Source organism: Hordeum vulgare, chromosome 6H (genome assembly GCF_904849725.1).
Source record: "Hordeum vulgare subsp. vulgare chromosome 6H, MorexV3_pseudomolecules_assembly, whole genome shotgun sequence".
Taxonomy (NCBI): Eukaryota; Viridiplantae; Streptophyta; class Magnoliopsida; order Poales; family Poaceae; genus Hordeum; species Hordeum vulgare.
Window position 1 is genome coordinate 354419319 of NC_058523.1, and position 16756 is coordinate 354436074.

Below are 16756 nucleotides of genomic sequence, written 5' to 3' on the forward strand. Positions count from 1 at the left end.
CTCGAAGAACCACGTAATGATCGGGTGTGATAGATTCTAACGTTCGCATACAACGGGTGTAAGCCAGATTTACACACGTGAAACACTTAGGTTGACTCGACAAGCTTAGCATGTACATACATGACCTCTAATACAAGAGACCGAAAGGTCGAACATGAGTCGTATGGTTGAATACGATCAGGATGAAGTTGCTCACCATGATGACTAGTCCGTCTCACGTGATGATCGGACACGGGTTGGTCAACATGGATCATGTATCACTTAGATGACTAGAGGGATGTCGATTTAAGTGGGAGTTCATACTTAATTTGATTAAATGAACTTAATTGTCATGAACTTAGTCTAAAAGTTGGCTTTGTAAATATTGTAGATGGCCAACGTCAACCTCAATTTCAACGCATTCCTAGAGAAAAACAAGCTGAAAGATGATGGTAGCAACTATGCGGACTAGGTCCGCAACTTGAAGCTCATCCTTGAAGCAGCTAAAAAGGCTGATGTCCTTGATGCGCCGCTAGGTGATCCTCCTGCTCCCGCAGCAGCCCAGGACATTCTGAACGTCTGGCAAACGCGAAGTGATGACTACTCTCTGGTTAGGTGTGGCATGTTATACAGCTTGGAAACGGGGCTCCAAAGGCGTTTTGAGCAACACGGTGCATATGAGATGTTCCAAGAACTCAAACTAGTTTTTCAAGCTCATGCCCGTGTCGAGAGATATGTAGTCTCCGACAAGTTCTTTAGCTGTAAGATGGAGGAGAACAGTTCTGTTAGTGAGCACATACTCAAAATGTATGGGTTACACGGTCGTCTGACTTCACTTGGAGTCGAACTTCCGGATGACGCTATAATTGACAAAATCCTCCAGTCTCTCCCACCAAGCTACAAATGTTTTGTTCTGAACTACAACATGCAAGGGATGGAAAAGGCCATTCCCGAGTTGTACCCGATGCTAAAGTCTGCAGTAGTAGAAATCAGGAAAGAGCATCAAGTGTTGATGGTCAATAAGACCACCAGTTTCAAGAAGGGCAAGGGTAAGAAGAACTTCAAGAAAGACTGCAAAGTCGTTGCCGCTCCCGGTAAGACAGATACCGGGAAGAAGAAAAGGAATCGACCCAAGACTGAGACTGAGTGCTTCTATTGCAAGGGAAAAGGTCACTCGAAGCGGAACTGCCCCAAGTACTTAGCGGACAAGAAGGCCGGCAACGTTAAAGGTATATGTGATATACATGTTATTGATGTGTACCTTACCAGCGCTCATAGTAGCTCCTGGGTATTTGATATCGGTGTTGTTGCTCACATTTGCAACTCAAAGTAGGAACTGCGGAATAGGCGGAGACTGGCCAAGGACGAGGTGACGATGCGCGTCGGGAATGGCTCCAAGGTCGATGTGATCGCCGTCGGCACGCTACCTCTACATCTACCGTCGGGACTAGTATTAAAGCTTAATAATCGTTATTTATTACCAGCTTTGAGCATGAATATTGTATCAGGGTCTTGCTTAATGCGAGATGGCTACTCATTTAAGTCAGAGAATAATGGTTGTTCTATTTATATGAGTGATATGTTTTATGGTCATGCTCCGCTGGTGAATGGTTTATTTTTGATGAATCTCGATCGTGATGTTACACATATTCATAGTGTGAGTACCAAAAGACGTAAAGTTGATAATGATAGTCCCACATACTTGTGGCACTGCCGCCTTGGTCATATCGGTGTTAAGCGCATGAAGAAGCTCCATACTGATGGACTATTAGAGTCTCTTGACTTTGAATCATTTGACACATGCGAGCCGTGCCTCATGGGCAAGATGACTAAGACTCCATTCTTTGAAATAATGGAGATAGCGACCGACTTATTGGAAATAATACATACTGATGTGTGTGGTCCAATGAACGTTGAAGCTCGTGGTGGCTACCGTCATGTTCTCACTCTCACCGATGATTTGAGTAGGTATGGGTATATCTACTTGATGAAGCACAAATCTGAGATGTTTGAAAAGTTCAAGGAATTTTAGAGTGAGATTGAGAATCAACGTGACAGAAAAATTAAGTGTCTACGATCTGATCGTGGAGGAGAATATTTGAGTCACGAGTTTGGCACACACCTAAGGAAGTGTGGAACCGTTTCACAACTGACGGCGCGTGGCACAGCACAATGCAACGGAGTGTCTGACCGTCGTAATCGCACTTTATTAGATATGGTACGATCTATGATGTCTCTTACCGACTTACCGCTATCATTTTGGGATACGCATTAGAAACTGCAGCATTCACTTTAAATAGGGCACCATCTAAATTCGTTGAGATGACACCGTATGAACTATGGTTTGGCAAGAAACCTAAGATGTCGTTTCTTAAAGTTTGGGGCTACGATGCTTATGTGAAGAAACTTCAACCAGAGAAGCTCGAACCCAAAGCGGAGAAATGCGTATTCATAGGATACCCTAAGGAAACTATTGGGTATACCTTCTATCTTAGATCCAAAGGTAAAACTATTGGGTATTCATAGGAACGGATCCTTTCTAGAGAAAGAGTTTCTCTCGAAAGAAGTAAGTGGGAGGAAAGTAGAACTTGATGAGGTAATTACACCCCCTCTCGAAACGGAAAGTAGCGCAGCGCGGGAAATTGTTCCTGTGGCGCCTACACCAACTGAAGAGGAAGTTATGATGATGATCATGAAGCTTCGGATCAAGTTGCTACTAAACCGTGAAGGTCCACTAGGGTATGCTCCGCACCAGAGTGGTACGGCAACCCTGTGATGGAAATCATGTTGTTAGACAACGGTGAACCTTCGAACTATGAAGAAGCAATGGCGGGCCCGGATTCCAACAAATGGCTTGAGGCTATGAAATCCAAGATAGGATCCATGTATGAGAACAAAGTATGGACTTTGGTGGACTTTCCCGATGATCGGCAAGCCATAGAAAATAAATGGATCTTCAAGAAGAAGACTGATGCAAACGGTAATGTGACCTTTTATAAAGCTCGACTTGTCGCAAAGGGTTTTTGACAAATTCAAGGAGTTGACTACGAAGAGACTTTCTCTCCTGTAGCGAAGTTGAAGTCAGTCCGAATCATGTTAGCAATTTCCTCTTTTTATGATTATGAAATTTGGCAAATGGACGTCAAAACAGCGTTCCTTAACGGGAATCTAAAGGAAGAGTTGTATATGATGCAACCAGAAGGTTTTGTCGACCCTAAGGGTGCTAACAAAGTGTGCAAGCTCCAGCGCTCCATCTATGGGCTGGTGCAAGCATCTCGGAGTTGGAACATTCGCTTTAATGAGCTGATTAAAGCATTTGGGTTCATACAGGTTTATGGAGAAGCCTGTCTGTACAAGAAAGTGAGTGGGAGCTCATTAGCTTTCCTCATACTGTATGTGGATGACATATTATTGATGGGGAATAATATAGAGATGTTCGAGAGCATAAAGGCCTATTTGAACAAGAGTTTTTCGATGAAGGACCTTGGAGAAGCTGCATACATATTAGGCATCAAGATCTATAGAGATAGATCGACACGCCTCATAGGTCTTTCGCAAAGTACATACCTTGACAAGATATTGAAGAAGTTCAATATGGAAAACTCAAAGAAGGGGTTCTTGCCAGTTCTGCAAGGTATGAGATTGAGTAAGACTCAGTCACCGACCACGGCAGCAGATAGAGAGAAGATGAGTATTGTCCCCTACGCTTCAGGAGTAGGCTCTCTAATGTATGCCATGCTGTGTACCAGACCTGATATAAACCTTGCCATAAGTTTGGTAGGGAGGTACCAAAGTGATCCTGGTATGGAACACTGGACAGTGGTCAAGAATATCCTTAAGTACCTAAAGAGGACTAAGGAGATGTTTCTCGTTTATGGAGGTGACGAAGAGCTCATCATAAAGGGTTACGTCGATGCTAGCTTCGACAAAAATCCGGATGACTCTAAGTCATAGACCGGATACGTGTATGTTTTGAATGGTGGGGCAGTGAGCTGGGGCAGCAGCAAGCAAGAAGTCATGGCAGCATCTACATGTGAAGCGGAGTACATAGCTACTTCAGAAGCGGCTCATGGAGGAATTTGGATGAAGGAGCTCAGCACTGACCTTGGAGTGGTTCCAAGCGCGTCGGGTCCAATGACACTCTTCTGTGATAACACTTGGGCCATTGCCATAGACAAGGAGCCCAGGTTTCACCGGAAGACCAAGCACATCAAACGCCACTACAACTCCATCCAGGACCATGTCCAGAGTGGAGTAATAGATATTTGTAATGTACACGGATCTGAATGTTGCAGACCCGTTGACTAAACCTCTTCCTTGAGCAAAACTTGATCAACACCATAATGTTATGGGTGTTCGATACATCACAATGTAACTAGATTATTGACTCTAGTGCAAGTGGGAGATTGTTGGAAATATGCCCTAGAGGCAATAATAAAATGGTTATTGTCATATTTCCTTGTTCATGATAATCGTCTATTGTTCATGTTATAATTGTATTAACAGGAAACAGTAATACATGTGTGAATAAATAGATTACAATGTGTCCCTAGCAAGACTCTAGTTGGCTAGCTCGTTGATCAATAGATGATCATGGTTTCCTGATCATGGGCATTAGATGTCATTGATAACGGGATCACATCATTGGGAGAATGATGTGATGGACAAGACCCAATCCTAAGCATAGCACTAGATCGTATTGTTCGTATGCTAAAGCTTTTCTAAATGTCAAGTATCTTTTCCTTCGACCGTGAGATTGTGCAACTCCCGGATACCGTAGGAGTGCTTTGCGTGTATCGAATGTCAGAACGTAACTGGGTGACTATAAAGGTGCACTATGGGTACCTCTTAAAGTGTCTGTTGGGTTGGTACAAATCGAGATCGGGATTTGTCACTCTGTGTGACAGAGAGGTATCTCTGGGCCCACTCGGTAGAACATCATCATGAGCTCAATGTGACTAAGGAGTTAGTCATAGGATGACGTGCTACGGAACGAGTAAAGAGACTTACCGGTAACGAGATTGAACAAGGTATAGGTATACCGACGATCGAATCTCAGGCAAGTTCTATACCGACAGACAAAGGGAATTGTATACAGGATTGATTGAATCCTTGACATCGTGGTTCATCCGATGAGATCATCTGGAACATGTGGGAGCCATCATGGGTATCAAGATCCCGCTGATGGTTATTGGGTGGAGAGTGTCCCGGTCATGTCTACATGCCTCCCGAACCCGTAGGGTCTACACACTCAAGGTTCGATGACGCTAGAGTTATAGGGAATTGTTATACGAGGTTACCGAAGGATGTTTGGAGTCCCGGATGCGATCCTAGACGTCACGAGGATCTCCAGAATGGTCCGAAGGTAAAGATTGATATATAGGATGGATGGGTTTGGACACCGGAAATGTTTCGGGCGTCACCGGTAGCGTACCGGGACCACCGGAAATGGTTTCGGGGGTCCACCGGGAGGGGCCACCATCCCCAAGAGGTAACATGGGCCAAAAGGTGAAGGGCAACCAGCCCAAAGTGGGCTGGTGCGCCTCCCACATAGAGGCCCAAGGCGCGGGAGGTGGAGAGGGGGCAAACCCTAGGCGCTGGTGGTCCTAAGGCCCACCTAGGGGTGCGCCACCCCCTCTCCCTGCCCTGGCCGCCGCACCTCCTATCTGTGGGGTTGCCGCACCACCTAGGGTGGGAACCCTAGGGGTGGGACACCCGCCTCCCCTCCTCCTATATAGAGAGAGAGTTTTGGGGATGTTTTACACACAGTTTTCCATCTCCCTCGGCGCAGCCCTGCTTCCCTCCTTCCTCCTCTCCCACGGTGCTTGGCGAAGCCATGCCGGAAGACCTCGTCCCTCCATCGACAAGACCTCATCTCTCCATCGACACCACGCCGTCGTGCTGCCGGAGATCTTCCCCAACCTCTCCCTCATCCTTGCTGGATTAAGGTGCGGGAGACATCACTGGGCTGCACGTGTGTTGAACGTGGAGGTGCCGTGGTTCGGCACTAGATCGGAATCACACCCTGATCTGAATCGCCGCGAGTACGACTCCATGAACCGCGTTCTAGCAACGCTTCCGCTTAGCGATCTTCAAAGGTATGAAGATTCACTCACCCCTCTCTCGTTGTTGGTCTCTCCATAGGAAGATATGAATATGGCATAGGAAAATTTTGACTTTATGCTACGTTACCCAACAGTGAAACCCTTGGTAGACTTTCGGACTCCTCCGGAAATTTCCAAAACATTCTAGAAGTTTCCTGGTACAATACCGAAAAAACCTAAAACCTTTTGAGTATCCAAAATATGACTTCCCATATATAAATAATTTCCTGTGGACCATTCCGGAGCTCCTCGTGACGTCCGGGATCTCATCCGGGACTCCGAACAACATTCGGTTGCCAACACAATAACTCAACTATGTCTATATCGTCATCAAACGTTAAGTGTGCACACCCTACGAGTTCGAGAACTATGCACACATGACCGAGACACTTCTACGGTCAATAACTAATAGTGGTACCTGGATGCTATATTTGTTCCCACACATTCTACGAAGATCTATATCAGTCGAACCAACGATGTTAAGGATACAGTTAATCCCGTATGCAGTTCCCTTTGTCCATCGGTATACTACTTGCGCGAGATTTGATTTTCTGTATCTCCATACCTAGTTCAATCTCGTTAACGTCAAGTCTCTTTACTTGTTCCATAATACAAGATCCCGTGACTAACTCCTTTGACACATTGCTTGCAAGCTTATTGCGATGTTGTATTACCGAGTGGGGCCTGAGATACCTCTCTGTCATACGGAGTGACAAATCGCAGTCTTGATCAATGCCAACTCGAGAGACACCCTCGGAGATACGTGTAGAGCATCTTTATAGTTACCCATTTACATTGTGATGTTTGACACACACAAGGCATTCCTCCCGTGTCGGCGAGTTCCATGATATCGTGGTCATAGGAAGAGATACATTGACATGCAAAAAGGAATAGCAGTAAACTAGATACGATCAAACACTATGCTTAAGGTCTGGGTCTTGTCCATCACATAATTCTCCTAATGATGTGATCCCTTTATCAAATGTCAACTCATGTCTATGGCTAGGAAACCTTAACCATCTTTGATCAACGGGCTAGTCCAGTAAAGGCTCACGAGGGACATAGTGTTGTCTATGTATCCACACATGTACTTGAGTTTCCAATCAATAAAATTATAGCATGGATAATAAACGATTATCAGGAACAAGGAAATATAATAATAACTAATTTATTATTGCCTCTAGGGCATATTTCCAACAGTACGTTGCGGGATGACCATATGATTCTACTATGTTAGCATTATTGACAGATTACACTAGTGAACGTATGAACCCTAGGCCTTATTTTAAAACATTTATACAACGTATTGCTCGCCGTTTTCTACTTTCTACCTTGCTGTTTCTATATTTACAGATTGCAAAAACCTATATCTACTGTACATACTACAGTTGTATCACCATATCTTTGCCAAACTAGTGCACCTATACAATTTCCCACTGTATTGGGGACACAAGAGATTTCTTGTATTTGATTGCAGGGTTGTTTGAGAGAGACCATATTCATCCTACACCTCTCACAGATTGATAAACGTTTGGTTATCCTCTTGAGGGAAATTTGTTATTTTCCAACAAAACTTTGCACTTGGAGGCCCAAGAACGTCTACAAGAATAAAGTTGTGTAGTAGACATCACAACACAAGCCAGCGGCACCGGCCAGGGCACTTCTGCCCGCGAGCGGTACTTCCGTGGATTAGAGGTACTAGCGCTAATGGGAGCGGTACTACCGCTTTATTCTCTCCAGGCATGGACAAAGGCAATAGATTAAAGCAGGAACACCAGAACTGCCGTAACTTCTTCAAATGAGCTTTGAAACGAGCAAACTTAAGCTTGTTGGATTCAGGACGACAAGAGCTACCCAACAATGAAAATGCTAATGATATAGAGATGTGGAACCTCTATGAATGAAGACCCGTTAATAAACTCCAACATTGAAAACATCATAAATGATGCATATGGGCTCCATTTTGAATGAATTCGAGCTTGTCATGAAGATGACCATAAGCTATAAACTCACATAGAGAAACACCAAACAGGAACCAAGAATGATGATGCAAGCATGCAGATGGTTTGAGATCTCAATGAACGATGCGAACAAGCTACTCACTTGAGAGCCCCCCTTGACTACTACAATTGATCCTATTACCCGTTCTCCCAACTACCACACCGAGATAGGTAAAATAGAAAACCTATCAAGGGCAATCCTATACCTTGCACATAGTCCACCTGAGCTATATGATGACGATCTTGACTTCCTCAAGATGGGCCACCTTTCTTGATTGCGTTGGCTCGATGAAGACTAGTTGATTGCTCCCTAATACTCCACTATGGGTGACCAACTCTTCGACACATCTTCACAAGTCCATTGTCACCAAAATGGATGGCAAGCTTCAAGCATGAGCTCTTCATGATGATCCAGTTGAACTTGCACACCGCAATCTTGATGACGATCACCACTTGATGTCATCCTCCATGGGTTGTATAAGATCTTCGTATTGATGCAAGCCCATGGAAATATACCCAACACCACCCAGAACTCTCACGTAGAGCATGGGCTAGTACACAAAGCATAATGAACAATACTTATCATCCCATGGGATCACTTGATCCCTCTCGTTAAATCTCATATGCTTTGTGTGTTGATCAACTTGATTCACTCTTTGACTTCGTCTTGATCAACCTTGTGTCTTATCTTCTATCTTCATAAATATGGTGTCTTGAAGGTAAACATGAATGCTCACACAATCTTCTTCTTCAAGACATGCTTGTAATAAGCTCAACTCTCACATGACCGCTATTTCGGATAAAACCTTGAAAACCACCTTGGTCACCATATAAACTCCTTGAAGCCAGCATATGGACTTCAAGAAGTGCCTATGGACAAATCCTTCAAATATAACTTAAGGCAACCATTAGTCCATAGGGATTGTCATCAATTACCAAAACCACACATGGAGAAATATGCTCTAACACCATTGTATTGGGTGTGTTGAGGACACAAGAGATTTCTTGTATTTTATTGCATGGTTGTTTGAGAGAGACCATCTTCATCCTATACCTCGCACAGATTGATAAACCTTAGGTCATCTACTTGAGGGAAAACTACTAGTGTTCTACAAAACTCTGCGCTTGGAGGCCCAACGGAGTCTACAAGAATAAAGTTTTCTAGTAGACATCACGACATATCATGGAGTTGTCGGCCCGCGTTGCCCCATGACCATGATACATCTCCAATGTATCGATAATTTTTGATTGTTCCATGCAATTATATTATCAATCTAGGATACTTTATATACAATAATATGCTATTTTACATCATTATTTGAACTAACATGTTAACTAGTGCCTAGTGCGAGTTCTTGTTTTTTACGTGCCTTTGACTTACGCAGAAAATCAATACCAAACGGAGTGCAAACATGATGAAACTTTTTGGTGATTTTTTCATGAATATTTTGGGCCCACGAAGCTTCGGGAGGAGGCCAGGCACTGCACGAGGGAGCGACAAGCTCATAGGGCGCGTCCTGGGCAGTAGGGCACACCCCTAGGGTTTGTCGCCCGCTCGAGAGTCCCCTAACCTAATTTCACTTCCATAAATCCTAAAATTTTCTAGAAACCCCCAAAATAAAGAAGAAACACTTTTTATGCTGTCGAAAGTCTCTGTATAACCATGATACCATCTAGAGACCTTTTCTAATGCCTTGTCGGAGGGGGAATAGATCATGGAGGCCATCTACACCAAACTTGATGCCTCCATGATGATGTATGCGTAGCCCACCATAGACCTATGGGTCCATGGCTAGTACCTAGATGGTTTTTTGTATCTCCATGATCTTCTATACAATGTTTGTTGTTATTCTCACGGTGATCTATTGGATGTAATCGTTTTTTGCGGTGTGCTTGTTGGGATCCGATGAATTGTAGGTTTACGATCAGATTATTCATTAAAATTAATTGAGTCTTTTTCTGAATTCTATTATGCATGATATAGCTTTGTATTTATCTGTGATTTATCAGTTTGGTTTGGCCAACGAGATTGATTTATCTACAGTGGGAATGGTGTGTTGTAGTGGGTTCAATCTTGTTGTGCTCTATATCCGAGTCGCAGAAGGGGACACGAAACGTATTTGTATTGTTGACACTAAGGATAAGACGACGGGGTCTGAACATATTGCTTGTCTCACTTTTGTCTACATCATGTCATCTTGCTCCAAGCATTACTCTTTTTGTCATGAATTTAATACCTAGAGAGGCAAGCATAGAAGTGATACTTGTAAACTGCGTTGGGGTTTTCCATGAAAAGGAGGGTATGATGCAACACAGTAGAGATAATTAATTCCCTCAACACAAACCAAGGTTATCGAACCAATAGGAGGATGATTCAACTTCCGTCTTCAGCACCTACACACAAAAGAGCACACACTTGCACCCAACGCGCGCAAGAGGGTTATTAATCCCCTTGAACTTGTTACTTCCAAGTGATAAGTAGTGATAGATAGATAATGTAAATATATTAAATGCAGAAATAGAAATAATAAAAGGTAATGAGGTATTTAGAGTTTTTGTAAATACATTTGCCAGGAGACCCGGGAGCCATAGTTTACGCTAGAGGCTTCTCTCTCGTATAAAGCATACGGTGGGTAAACAAATTACTCTTGGGTAATTGATATAAAAGTGCATAGTTATGAAATATTTATTCGTGACTATGGTCACACATATAGGCATCACGTTTGTAAGTATGTAGACCGACTCCGTCCTGCATCTAAAGTATTATGTAAAAACAGAGTAATTCTTGGAGGATAACGACATGATGTAGACAAAGTAAATCCAATTAATATGAATGAAAACCATCATTTTACTCTTAGCGGCATCAATAAAATACGTGTCATTTCCCTTTTTCACTCAGATTGAGCAACGCAATATTGAACCACTACAACGCAAAGCTCCCGCTGAAGATAAATCAATCTAGTTGGCCAAACCAAACCGATATATCAGAGAAACTTATGAAGATATCACAATCATGCATATATATGAAATGCTAGCAAGGAACTCACTATAATCACATGAATAATGTTAACATAAACCCATAATTCATCGGATCCCAACAAACGCACCAACAAGAGTGTTTATATGAGCTAGATCATTGCAGGAATCACGATGATCCTGGCAATCACTATAGGAAACTGATAATTTGTCGTCGGTGTCTTACTTTGCTGTCAGCATTTCGTCGGGGGAGACAACAAAGACATATGTTGCCGTCAGCTGCAAACAGCAAAAAAATGAGTGACGGCAAAAACTGCTATTTATTTATAGACGGCAAATCATAACTTTGTCACCAATCATTTATTTATAGACATCAAAAACATACTTTGCCGTATGCGGAAAAAACACAGACGGCAAAGCATGTCTTTGCCGTTTGTTATTTTTGAACAAACGGCAAAGACATGCTTTGCCGTGTGTGTTTTTTTGGAGATGGAAAAAAAGAAACAGATGACATGGAAAGATGCCATGGATTAGTGACATGGCACACATCCACCCACCTCTCGATCTATCTCCGCACACATCCACCCCACCAGCGGTCGATCCCACACCCCACCCGGGCTCCCACGCCCCAACCCACAATGCTCTCGTCTCTTCTTCCACGCCGCTAGGGTTACCCGCCGATGACGTCGGTCCCTGTTGTAGCGGGTCCTAGCCTCCTCCGCACTGCCACTGCGAGTCCCGCCACCGGTTCCATCCTCCGCCGCCCCGCCGCCACTGGGCCCTCCTTCATCGCCCCCACCCCTCATGCAATGACACCACCTCCATAGGGAGTTGCACCGCCGCCGCCGGCACTGCTACATCCTGGCACACCCTCCACTAGAGCTCGACGTAGCTGCACGGTCTGTGCTGCACGCAGCCACACCACCATCATTCCGCTTCCGGTCTCTCTGCCCCATCTTCCCCAAGGTGAGCACCAGCCCTTCCCCTCTATTCTTTTTTTCAATGGATGTATGGATGTATAGATGGATGGATAAATGGATGCTATGGATGTATGGATGATGGATAGTTGGATGATATGGTTGTATAGATGATGGATTTTTTTAGAAAAGGAGGATCACCTCTGGCCTCTGCATCAATATGATGCATGCAGCCACTATGGATGATGGATAGATTGATGAAATGGATGCTATGAATGATTGATATGCATGCTTGATTGCAAGATGATGTTGATGAATGTCATATGCAGCATATACCTCTTGCTTCTCTATGCATTTGATATGAAACATATACAACATGCTCTTCTTTTATTCAATAGCAATGGAAGTTGATGAAAATTAATCGTCATGTTGTTCTAGAGATGCAGGGAGGGAGGGGCAACCATGGACTGCATGAGAAGGCTTGGCTGCAAACCAATGCACGTGGGGAGGAGAGATGCAAGCCACACCATGACATGAAGGTCCTTGCCATGAACCCCCTTGCCCTTTCCCTCGATAGTCATGCTGAACAAATACTTGACATGATTTTGGTTAATCTTCAATTCAACCTACCTAGTCGTTGTAGTTCTTTTAGTAGATATATACAAACCAAGGTGAATTATGAATTGAGAAATCCATGAGTTAATCCATATGAATATAAGATTTTTTTTGTGTCTCAAATAGGCCACTAAATATTGATCCTTATGTGTATGATCTTGTGTAGAATCTGTGACTCGTTATTCGGACTGCTGTTGTGAGTTTAATTTGTGTAGATCTATTTGGGGGATTGGGTTACTGATGCGTTGTAATTTGTGTAGATCTATTTGGGGTGAACGACAAGTAGGCGGATAAGCCGGTCGCCAAGGGGAATAAGGGCAAGGCCGGGAAGGACGCCAACAATCTCAAGAGAGCGACGTGCGCCTTCTTCGTCTTCATGTATGTCATCGCCACAGACGGGCGCCCCTTGCTTCCTTCGTGTTACCCTGCTCAGATTCTGTTTTTCTATTGTTGTTTACCCATGATTTTTGGGTGTCCGTTGTTGTGAACCTGGTGTTTGTTGGTTGTTTGCTGCGAGGGGCAAGTTCCGCGAGGAGTTCAAATAGAAGAACCTCAAGAACAAGTCCGTCGCCGATGTAAGTTCCTTCAAAGATAATAAACCCCATGCATGTTTTTCTTTATATACTAGCATATAGTAATTAGTTTGTTAGTTGGCATGGATGGGATCATGGCCTAGGAGCTGATTAGTTCATTCTGTGGTAATTATTCAGACCTACGAAGCAGCTGATGAGATGTGGAAGAGCTTGTGAGGATAGGTAAGTGTTTGTTTGTTCTATATGAATCGTCTCATTAACCCTACCTTGTTGGGTTTTGGTCAATATGTAGCTGATTTGTTAGTGTGTATGCTAACATGCGATTTATGTTGATTTTCTTTGCAAGGAAAAACTCCCTATGAGGCCAAGTCTAACAAGCTCAAGGGCGAGTAAAACAAGGCCATTGCTACCTACAACAAGGGCATGGTACAGATCTGCACACCCTTGTGATTGGAACTTGCTGCGTTGTGTTTAAATGGCAAGCCAGCTATGTCCTCGCCGCCTCTTCCCGACCCCGGCATGATTGTGGCTCCCTCCTGTGGTATCCTAGACAGCGCCGCAACCACGATGGCGGTTGTGCATGACATATTCTTCAAAACTCACATGGTCAGCTTCATCCCCTCCCTTCTTCCTCCTTTGCCTCCCTCCTCTCTGTTCTGAAGCTTGTGTTGTACGTGCAATAGCAGTAGCATGCTCCGATTCATGTCCATTGAGTCATTTATTATATCAATTAGAAATCTCTAGCTATGTCCTTTCTAGATTTTATTTAGTAAATTTGCTATCAACCCAATAACTAGATTTTGGTCACTCAACTCGTGATTGGTATTTATCTAAATGGTTGGAGAGCCTGTAGAAATGGGCTCTTTCATTCTGAATTTGTTTCCTTTGACATCCAATACATGCTTAGGGTTTATGAATCTTGAGGTAATTAAAAACCTTAATTCTTAGTGCCCGCAATACTTTCCTGATTATAGTTGTGGCATGTTATTTCAGTTATAGCACAACTGAAAATCTTTATTGATGTCTTTTCTCGCTTTTGACATATATATTACTCAATCTTTGTGAGACAATTCCTGAGTTGGTGTTTATCTAGGATGGGTGGAGAGCCCATAGACATGTGCTATTTTTTTTAAATGTATTTGTTTGCATTGACTCGCAGAAACTGTTAGCAGATTCGACATCAAAACATTCATGGCTTTTGTCTTAGCTTGATTTTTAAAACAACATTGTCCGCATTCATGGTTCTGGTATTAGCTTGATTTTGAACCAACATCAATTAGTATGATGTTTAATGTTTGTAAGTGCTTGACAAGTTTATTTGGTTGATAAAAATGCCTTTAGTATGATGAATGATGCTCTCGAGTCTAAATCTATTTGATATGATGAATCTAAGTCTGAACCTCTTTCTTGTCTGGTTAATTGCTGTGGACACTCGGGGTGGGCATAAAAACCGACGAACCGAAGACCGAACCGATACCGAAATTAAAAAACATAAATTTCGGTTTTTGATGATGGAACAGAAAAATCGGTTTTTAACTGTGCAAACCGAACTTACTTCGGTCAGTACAGGCTTTAGCTCGGTTAGCCGAAAAAGAAACCGAACATGGGTCACGACTGCGAACCTTCGGTAATTTCTCCAGCGCTACGTAATCTCTGCAGCACGCGTCGGCACTAGCGAGAAGAAAATTTAAATGGCCCAAGTCGACCAACCAGCGTGCAAGGCCCAAGCTGTTATGGGCTTTCTTTTTCTCTACTTCTGCGTGCACGCGATTAGTGACCACATTGTATGCACGCCTGGCGGGTTGATTGTTACTTAGTTTAGTCCCACCTCGGCTGGACATACAGAAGGAGTTGGAGTCCTAGCTTATATAAGAGCGCACGTGGATGGTAGCTGCTACAAAGCTGAAATTCTTATTTCATTCAGCGGTTAGTTATTTTATAAAGTATTTTTCGGTTTTCAATTTTGCTAACCGAAATTATAAAAAAACGAATGGTAGAAACCGAATTTTCGGTTTCGGTTTCTACCGAACGCCCAGGCCTAGTGGACACATGGAGAAGGGATGGAGCATCAACGATAATTCGTCACACGGGCTACACGCAACGTGATGTGGTGCTTTCATCCCCTTGATATAGCGATTAGTTGTGCTTGGTTTCCTTTCAAGTAGCATAGTTGGAGTTTAGCATGTGTGTATAGGCTAATGGTCGCAAGGCTAGCTTTTGGAGTGTACATGACTTGAAAATGCATATAACGATTAGTTGTGCTTGGTTTCCTTTCAAGTAGCATAGTTGGAGTTTAGCATGTGTGTAGAGGCTAATGGTCGCAAGGCTAGCTTTTGGAGTGTACATGACTTGCAAATGCCCAGCTAGCTGTGATACTTTTGTGATCTCATATGCTTGCCCTATGATATATATCGATATTTTCTATGGATTACTTTGCTTCCATGGATCAATATTATTATATTTTTGATATATCTTGTGTATTCAAGTGCAATAAGGTTTTTATTTAAAAAGATATGTGCAAAAGTTTGCCATCAAGATTGACTCAGCACCAAATTACCCAGGCGTCAACTCTTTGCCGTCTACTAGGAGTACTATATGACGACAAACCTGCTTCTTTGTCGTCTTCTAGGATAACAGCTGACGGCAAAACTATTTTCTTTGCCGTCTGGCATTCCGGTTCAGCTGATAGCAAAGAGTTAACACCGTTAGTTAGTGGGTGGTTTCGTTAGGCTACTTTTTTATCATGTGCCTCGTAACAGCTGACGACAAACCATTTTCACTAAAGGCAAATTTTGTGCCGTCTGCCCGACTAAATGCTGACGACAAAATAATCCTTTGCTGACTTAGTGTATGCCGACATGCTTTGCCGTCATGGGCTGACAGCAAAATCTTTGCGGTTAGTAATTTTGTCTTTATTGTCTGTAGCATCCTAACGACAAAATGCGTGATTCCTGTAGTGAATGAAGAACATAGAGAAAGAGAGAGAGAGACATAGCCATCTAGGTACTAACTATGGACCCATAGTTCTATGGTGAACTACTTGCACATCACCATGAGAGAACAAAGGTTGATGTAGAGGCCCTCCGTGATAGATCTCCCCTCCGATAGGGCACCGAAAAAGGGCTCCATATGGGCACACGACAGAACAAAGACTTGTAGCAGCGAAAAAAGTGTTTCAGGAGGCTCTCTATTTTTTTGGGATATTTGTGAATTTATAGGGAGATAACGAGGCGAGTACAGCTCGGAGATGGCCCCAAGCCATGAGGGCACGTTCACCCCTGGGCGCGCCCTGTTGCCTTGGGGGAGCCTTGTGTGCCCTCGGTCTTCCTTCGAAGCTTCCATGTCTTTATTTTGTCTAGAAAAAATGTCAAAATGTTTTGGGGTATTTGGACTTCATTTGGTACAGTATTCGTTAAAAGCTAAAACATGCAGAAAACAACAACTAGCACTTGGTACTGGGTTAATATGTTAGTCCTAAAAATTAATATAGATCAGCAAGTAAATGGTTAAAAAGTATCCTAGAATCATAATATAATAGAATGGAACTATCAAAAATTATAGATACGTTGGGGTTGTATCAAGAAATGTTCTAGAAGTGGAGTAATAGTAGTAGATGCAGGATCGTTTCAGTT

The 16756-nt window shown here is 43.2% G+C and overlaps 1 long non-coding RNA gene across 3 annotated transcripts; it reads left to right on the forward strand.

Moving 5' to 3' along the window:
* Window positions 1-11666: 11666 nt before the first annotated feature.
* On the forward strand, window positions 11667-16135 carry LOC123403284. 3 transcript variants are annotated; one of them, XR_006611447.1, is made up of 6 exons: window positions 11667-12025; window positions 12415-12515; window positions 12852-13166; window positions 13302-13346; window positions 13471-13730; window positions 14284-16135. It is a non-coding gene; the product is annotated as an uncharacterized LOC123403284 (long non-coding RNA). The 3 variants fall into 3 exon arrangements; XR_006611445.1 differs by having other exon boundaries at window positions 13471-16135; XR_006611446.1 differs by having other exon boundaries at window positions 12423-12515; window positions 13471-16135.
* Window positions 16136-16756: the final 621 nt, after the last annotated feature.